Here is a 7,537-nt window from a genome sequence, read left to right as displayed (position 1 = left end):
ACTCTTTCTGGTCTATATGTGGTCTGTTCATGCGTGAGCGACTTATCCAATTTCGTCCGTTCTTAGAAAAATCCTTTGCAAAGGTCATAATAATCTAAGACATGAGAAATAAAGAAATAAAATCTTACCCGCCCACTGTCCGTACACTCTTAAGTCAGTTTGCCGAAATTCTGACAGGACGTAAACTCTGAATCCGCACCAACATTTCCATGACCATTTCAACAGGATAGAAATAAGCGTAATGTATCCGACGACGAACACCAATTTCTCTGCAGAGGGAAATTTAGCTGTTAATTCCATGTCCGGGAAGATATGAGGGTTTAGTAGCCTGTTGTCCCTTATGATAACGCCAGTTAAATGTATGGCAGGACTACTGTAGACAGCAGGTTGGTTTTATTGACTGAATTGTGCCCAACACCGCCCCTCGGAACTCTGTCATTTTCTTTCATTGGTCACTATGGCCCGGCGGCCTGGAGCAGCAAATCACTTCATAGGCTACTCATGTAATATAACGCCACCCCTATTTGAATTTTTTTGGCGGACGACTTGTGTGTCTGCATTAGGGATTGGTATTTTTCACCAAAATGAGATGTATAACCCCTTATTGAGAATATTGAGGAATTACTCTGAGGCATTCAACTAGGCTGGCCTGGTCATTTCAAGCAACACTAGGCTAAATGCAACACGATAAGCATATGTGTTCCCAACCTGACCGTGACCTTAATCATTAATAGGGGCAAAAGAACACAATTTATGTTAACTTGAATGACTGAATGCCTATAAACTGTGTTCGCATCCAGCATGGACCGAAGTCCTGCTTGACGGCAACAGTCAGAATTATGAGACAAGTGTCCGTGATTTGTCCTCTGAGAATAAATATCCTCATTAAAGCGATATTTTACAAATATTCATTATATAAACTGGCGAAATGTGTTAAAGCAAGCCATCCATTTGGTGTTTTCTAGGCCACTCTTTTAAACAAATTAGCCTATTCTACAGCTCCGCTATCGCGAGAGAGTGCAAGCCAAATCATTCACTCGAAGTTAACACAACGTTTCTTAATTTTTGCAAGGCATCCGTGAATCTGACTGTTTACTTTACAGGTGCCTGTTATCCTGTCATCACCTACATCCAGTAGCCTAGGCCTAAATATCATCTACATCATCACACCTAGTAAATATAATCACCCACACCCAGTTTTCAAAACGCATTGGTAATCATATACATTATCTGTGTACCATGACGCATCAGTTTGGCAGCTGAAATTATGACTCTGACAACTCATTCAACAACCATATCAGTTCTCGGTTATTCAGCCTGATGTTTACGCATAGCACAGCTGACTGGAACAGATAGCACGTTCATTGACTGGAGGTGAGTGTACAAACCATTTTAAACAAGATATCCTTTTGAGAAATTTGCTCAAAAGTAACTGGCAGTATGTTGGCAAAAAGTCTATGACGGAAGTTAGCAATCAGGCAAGTCGACAATTTGCCCGTCGCCTCTGCGCCACGGTCCCTCGTGCATCATACGTGTACATCATGTTCCTTCATAAATGAGAGCTGGCCGCTAGTTTTGACATCAGCACTCCGAATATGACTATTTGAACATTTTTTTCTGTATACAGTTTAGCTACATCAGCTGTGGCTGTTACAATAATGACCACACAAATAATGTCTCAGGTGGTTCTTCTTAGATAGATAGAGATAGATAGATACGTTATTGATCCCCAAGGGGAAATTCTTAGGGGCAGGGCCGTAGTCACCATAGACTTTGTCCCCCCAATATTCAGATGTGACCAAAATGCCCCCCCAATATTCGGACATACAAAAAAATAAAGAAAAAAACGCTATAGGCTACTACAGGAAACCAACAAGTCCCGCTATCTGAAATGCAATCAAATGTAAATAACACACAAATTAGTGACGTATTCATGGTTTCAGAGAGTACACTGTGAGTGGTTTGTCCTGGAGGTTTTGCGTTTATCGTTTGAGGCGTGCGCTAAAAACTATTAGGCCTTTATGACTTCACAGCAATTAGAATCTTGTGCCAGGTGGCCAGAGCACCTGCATCAACTGTCAGTTTCTCAGACTTTAGGCATACAGTCTCATTCTATGCTATAAGCCTGAGAAACTGTTCAGTCATTCCAACTATATTAAACCTCATCTATCTAGCAAATAATTTTACCATTTAAACTATCCACCTATTTAACTGTTCAGTCATTCCAACTATATTAAACCTCATACCTAGCAAATAATTTAACCATTTTAACTATCCACCTATTTAACTGTTCAGTCATTCCACTATATATTAAACCTCATCTACCTAGCAAATAATTTAACCATTTAAACTACCCACCTATTTAACTGTTCAGTCATTCTAACTATATTAAACCTCATCTACCTAGCAACCAATATAGTTTGTTTTTACTCTGTATGATATTTTATATCATATTTTTTTGCATTTTCATGCACTGTATTTCCTTCAGGAAATGCTTTTCTAGTTAGAGTGCATGAAAATGCACTCTACTGTTATCCGATTTCTTCTTATTACAGTGCATGAAAATGCACTGTACTGTTCTTCCTAGGCTTCTTATTCTTCTTCTTCTTCTAACGCGTTTAATGCAGCTTCAACCGTTTAACGTAGAAACTTCATTCAAACTATGTTACGTAGGTCTTACTTAGGACAAGAGTGCTATGTATTTTTCATCTTTGTAACTTTTATACTTTTAAAACTATCAAAAGTTTCCCATTGACTTAATATTGCCCTTTATGACATCACAGCAATTAGAATCTTCTGCCAGGTGGCCAGTGATGTTTCATCCCAATAATGTCAGGTGATGACTTTTTTACATAACTGCTCAACTAACTGACTAACTAATAGACTCGATAGTCTCTTTTTCAATCAGTCTTTAATCAACTCTCTTTTTTGCCCTTCTTAGAAAAAAGTTTAAAGAGAAACTCTGTTCTAACAACAATATTAGGTTGTGGTAGCTAAGGAGGATGCAGTAGTTTGAAAAGCTGTGGGTTCAATTCCTGGCTTGCTTGAGCAAGGCACTTAATAAGTCACTTTGGATAAAAGCTTCTGCTAAATGAATAAATGTCATGTAAAAGTAAATCAATAACCTTTTCTTTGCTGTGGGCTAGCTAGTGGGGAAACATGGACCCATAGAACATTCTATAAAAATGACGAGAAAGTTTAGTTTTCCCCCAAGTCTTTATTTTAGATTATTTGCATAACCAGGTTTGAACTTTTCCTTCCGTTTTTGGTCTATAGTTCACTCTTTTGAATCACTACACTGACCACATGTAGGCTACTACAATAAAAGCTTTTTGGAGAATTTTTTTTAACAAATGATGAATTCTGCAGCGATATCTTCTCAATGTACTGTACAATGTAATGCTACTTCTTTTGGAATAAATACTTGAATGAACATGAAGAAAAGTGCGTGAGTGTGGGCGTGGTGCGAGTTCACAAGACATAAGTACATATTATTGAGAGTATTACTTAGGGCAGACAGACTATAGCATAAAGGTCTACTAAAAGAGTTCATTGTTGACTTTGGTAATAACCACATATTCACGTGTCATATTGATTGCTGAGTTATTTATAAGCAATAATATAACCAATATAAAAATGATGAGGGACATGGATGGGGAAAGGAAGGGAGGCCACAGAGACTGTTCATGCCCAGAGTTGATTGTAACGTCGCTGCAGGTATAGTCTGCATGCATTTTAGGAAATAATAATAACCTAAAGGCTTGCTAGACTTGACTCTTTCTGGTCTATATGTGGTCTGTTCATGCGTAAGCGGGTTATCCAATTTCGTCCGTTCTTAGAAAAATCCTTTGCAAAGGTCATAATAATCTAAGACATGAGAAATAAAGAAATAAAATCTTACCCGCCCACTGTCCGTACACTCTCAAGTCAGTTTGCCGAAATTCTGACAGGAGGTAAACTCTGAATCCGCACCAACATTTCCATGACCATTTCAACAGGATAGAAACCAGGGTTGGTTGTCACAATTTTTACTCATGCATGAATTGCTCATCTTCAAAAACTCTTTCAGCAGTAATTCCTACATGAAATGAAAGCTTGGGGTCTTGGCTTTAAATGTGTATAATTTTTACTTTTAGAATGTATTGTAACAGGGAGCAATTAACCATCAAAGACACTCTGACACAATGTGACAATCAACCCCATCACGGGGTTGGTTGTCACAGGGTATGGGGTTGGTTGTCCCTATAGAGTTTCAATGGGATTTCAGTGATAAAATGGGATCTTAAAAAATAATGTGTAACTTTTTAGTTTTTTAAGCTAGAAACTGCAAATAAGTTTTAATATGAATACCACCCCTATGATAGTTGTCATCAATGCCCCTTATGTTTAAACAATGGGATTAAAGGAGGTGATCAGTTACTTGAATTGTCTACTGTGTTGAGAAATAAAATGAAATCATTTTCAGTGCTAAAACCTCTTTATTATCATGTAAGTTGCAAACAAAGTTGCAAACACAGTGACAACAAACACATGTGACAACCAACCCCACGAGCTATGTGACTAACCATCCCCAACTGACCTCTTGACAAAGATGTTAACCTAGCTGCTACATGGCTTTAACTTGATAGCTAAAATATGACTCAAAATAAAGCTACTACCTTTGGCTTTTTAACGAGTGTTTTGTTTTTGAACTACTAAAATCCTACAAGCTCTCAATACAACAACAACACCAACATGAAACTTTACTCTGACCCATGAAATTTAAAAATTGTCTCCTCACCTCAATGCTGTGTTACTGCTCAGCAAAATTTCTAGTGCAAATGAGTAAGCTATCAACGGGTAACAGTTTGATATCAAAATTTTACCACAGCATCACCTAGTGTGCCCGGAATAAGCAATGTGACAACCAACCCGTGAGACAACCAGCCGCGGTCTCCCCTAATGTATCCGACGACGAACACCAATTTCTCTGCAGAGGGAAATTTAGCTGTTAATTCCATGTCCGGGAAGATATGAGGGTTTAGTAGCCTGTTGTCCCTTATGATGGTAACGGCAGTTAAATGTATGGCAGGACTACTGTAGACAGCAGGTTGGTTTTATTGACTGAATTGTGCCCAACACCGCCCCTCGGAACTCTGTCATTTTCTTTCATTGGTTACTATGGCCCGGCGGCCTGGAGCAGCAAATTACTTCATACTCATGTAATATAACGCCACCCCTATTTAAGTTTTTTTGGCGGACGACTTGCGTGTCTGCATTAGGGATTGATATTTTTCAGCAAAATGAGATGTATAACCCCTTATTGAGAATATTGAGGAATTACTCTGAGGCATTCAACTAGGCTGGCCTGGTCATTTCAAGCAACACTAGGCTAAATGCAACACGATAAGCATATGTGTTCCCAACCTGACCGTGACCTTAATCATTAATAGGGGCAAAAGAACACAATTTATGTTAACTTGAATGACTGAATGCCTATAAACTGTGTTCGCATCCAGCATGGACCGAAGTCCTGCTTGACGGCAACAGTCAGAATTATGAGACAAGTGTCCGTGATTTGTCCTCTGAGAATAAATATCCTCATTAAAGCGATATTTTACAAATATTCATTATATAAACTGGCGAAATGTGTTAAAGCAAGCCATCCATTTGGTGTTTTCTAGGCCACTCTTAAACAAATTAGCCTATTCTACAGCTCCGCTATCGCGAGAGAGTGCAAGCCAAATCGTTCACTCGAAGTTAACACAACGTTTCTTAATTTTTGCAAGGCATCCGTGAATCTGACTGTTTACTTTACAGGTGCCTGTTATCCTGTCATCACCTACATCCAGTAGCCTAGGCCTAAATATCATCTACATCATCACACCTAGTAAATATAATCACCCACACCCAGTTTTCAAAACGCATTGGTAATCATATACATTATCTGTGTACCATGACGCATCAGTTTGGCAGCTGAAATTATGACTCTGACAACTCATTCAACAACCATATCAGTTCTCGGTTATTCAGCCTGATGTTTACGCATAGCACCGCTGACTGGAACAGATAGCACGTTCATTGACTGGAGGTGAGTGTACAAACCATTTTAAACAAGATATCCTTTTTGAGAAATTTGCTCAAAAATGTTGGCAAAAAGTCTATGACGGAAGTTAGCAATCAGGCAAGTCGACAATTTGCCCGTCGCCTCTGCGCCACGGTCCCTCGTGCATCATAGCGTGCACATCATGTTCCTTCATAAATGAGAGCTGGCCGCGCACCGTTAATTTAGACATCAGCACTCCGAATAAGACTATTTGAATAAATTGTTCTGTATACAGTAGGTTTAGCTACATCAGCTGTGGCTGTTACAATAATGACCACACAAATAATGTCTCAGGTGGTTCTTCTTAGATAGATAGAGATAGATAGATACTTTATTGATCCCCAAGGGGAAATTCTTAGGGGTGTATATAAAAAAGGACCCAGAGGGGTACTAGTGGCAACATTCATCCATTAAAGTTTACAATAGATCATTCTCTGGTCAATATAAAATGGGTGGCTCATCCATAAATTGTAAGCCTATTCCCATAGATTGTAAGCCTACTTCACCTTCAGGCCCAGAACTATCCTCACCTGCACTCTATGGTGCAGTTGCTTGGTCTATCCACAAGGTCAAAGAAATCAATGAGCAAGAAATAAGCAATATGGCAGGAGTGAGAGTGCGCTTATGGGCGCTATGGGCCTACCCACAGTTGCAGTTTGGCTGTAGGTAACAAAAACACCAACTGTTTTATTGATCTTTTCTGAGATCGCTCCCTTTTGTCGTGACTTTTATTGACATATATCCTTTAGTTTATATATCTTTTATGTAGTATCTTTATTCTGTGTAATATCACTGTTTTGTGAAACTGAACTCTGTAGTATGTTCAGTGTGGGGGAAAGGAAGACTGGTTTAAGGGAAAGAGCAGATGGCTGACAGGGTCATCAATAAGGTTTGGCGCCAGGAAATGTGATCAAAACCTAAAGAATGGGGGAATAACAGGATGAGAGGGCAAAGGTGAAGTACCATTACTTGGTCAGTTATCTGTAAACAAAGAGTGTCTTGTCTGGGATGACTTGAAGGGGTATAAAGGCTGGACAACAGCCAGAGGATGCTAGCTTACTGAGCTCACTTTGCTCACTGCTCACTTTCTTACTTTGCTTAGCTTAGCTTGCTTCACTAACTAATGCTCCGGAGTGCATTAAAGCCATCATCTGCAGTATACATCCACGGTGTGCGGACTTCTTTTGATGTTGTATTATTTAATGTGGATTTGACACCACACTTTCACTGTAGTCTCCCACTTCTGATACTACTTCCTGACACTCACATTTACTGTGCACTTATGCAAAGGCAGATCTCACAACTTCATAACACTTGAATTCAGGCTGCAACAATACGCAAACCGAAACCAAAATCGCCCCCCATAAATAAATAAAAATAGTAAAACAATTAAAATAGGTAAAATATAAGAAATGAATCATGGATAAAACAAATGTATCATCCTATCTAAGA

The 7,537-nt window shown here is 39.0% G+C and overlaps 1 protein-coding gene across 1 annotated transcript in view; it reads right to left on the bottom strand.

The window, feature by feature from the left end:
* The window catches only part of hsd20b2 (hydroxysteroid (20-beta) dehydrogenase 2), a 10,347-nt gene extending 6,416 nt beyond the window's left edge, over positions 1–3,931 (bottom strand). Inside the window, exon 1 of the mRNA XM_048237465.1 lies at positions 3,902–3,931. The gene's annotated coding sequence lies outside the window, so the exon portion shown is untranslated. The remainder of the gene's footprint in view (positions 1–3,901) is intronic.
* Between the last annotated feature and the right edge of the window lie 3,606 nt (positions 3,932–7,537).

This window comes from Alosa alosa, chromosome 2, assembly GCF_017589495.1.
Source record: "Alosa alosa isolate M-15738 ecotype Scorff River chromosome 2, AALO_Geno_1.1, whole genome shotgun sequence".
Taxonomy (NCBI): Eukaryota; Metazoa; Chordata; class Actinopteri; order Clupeiformes; family Clupeidae; genus Alosa; species Alosa alosa.
This window is presented reverse-complemented; position numbering and strand designations above follow the sequence as displayed.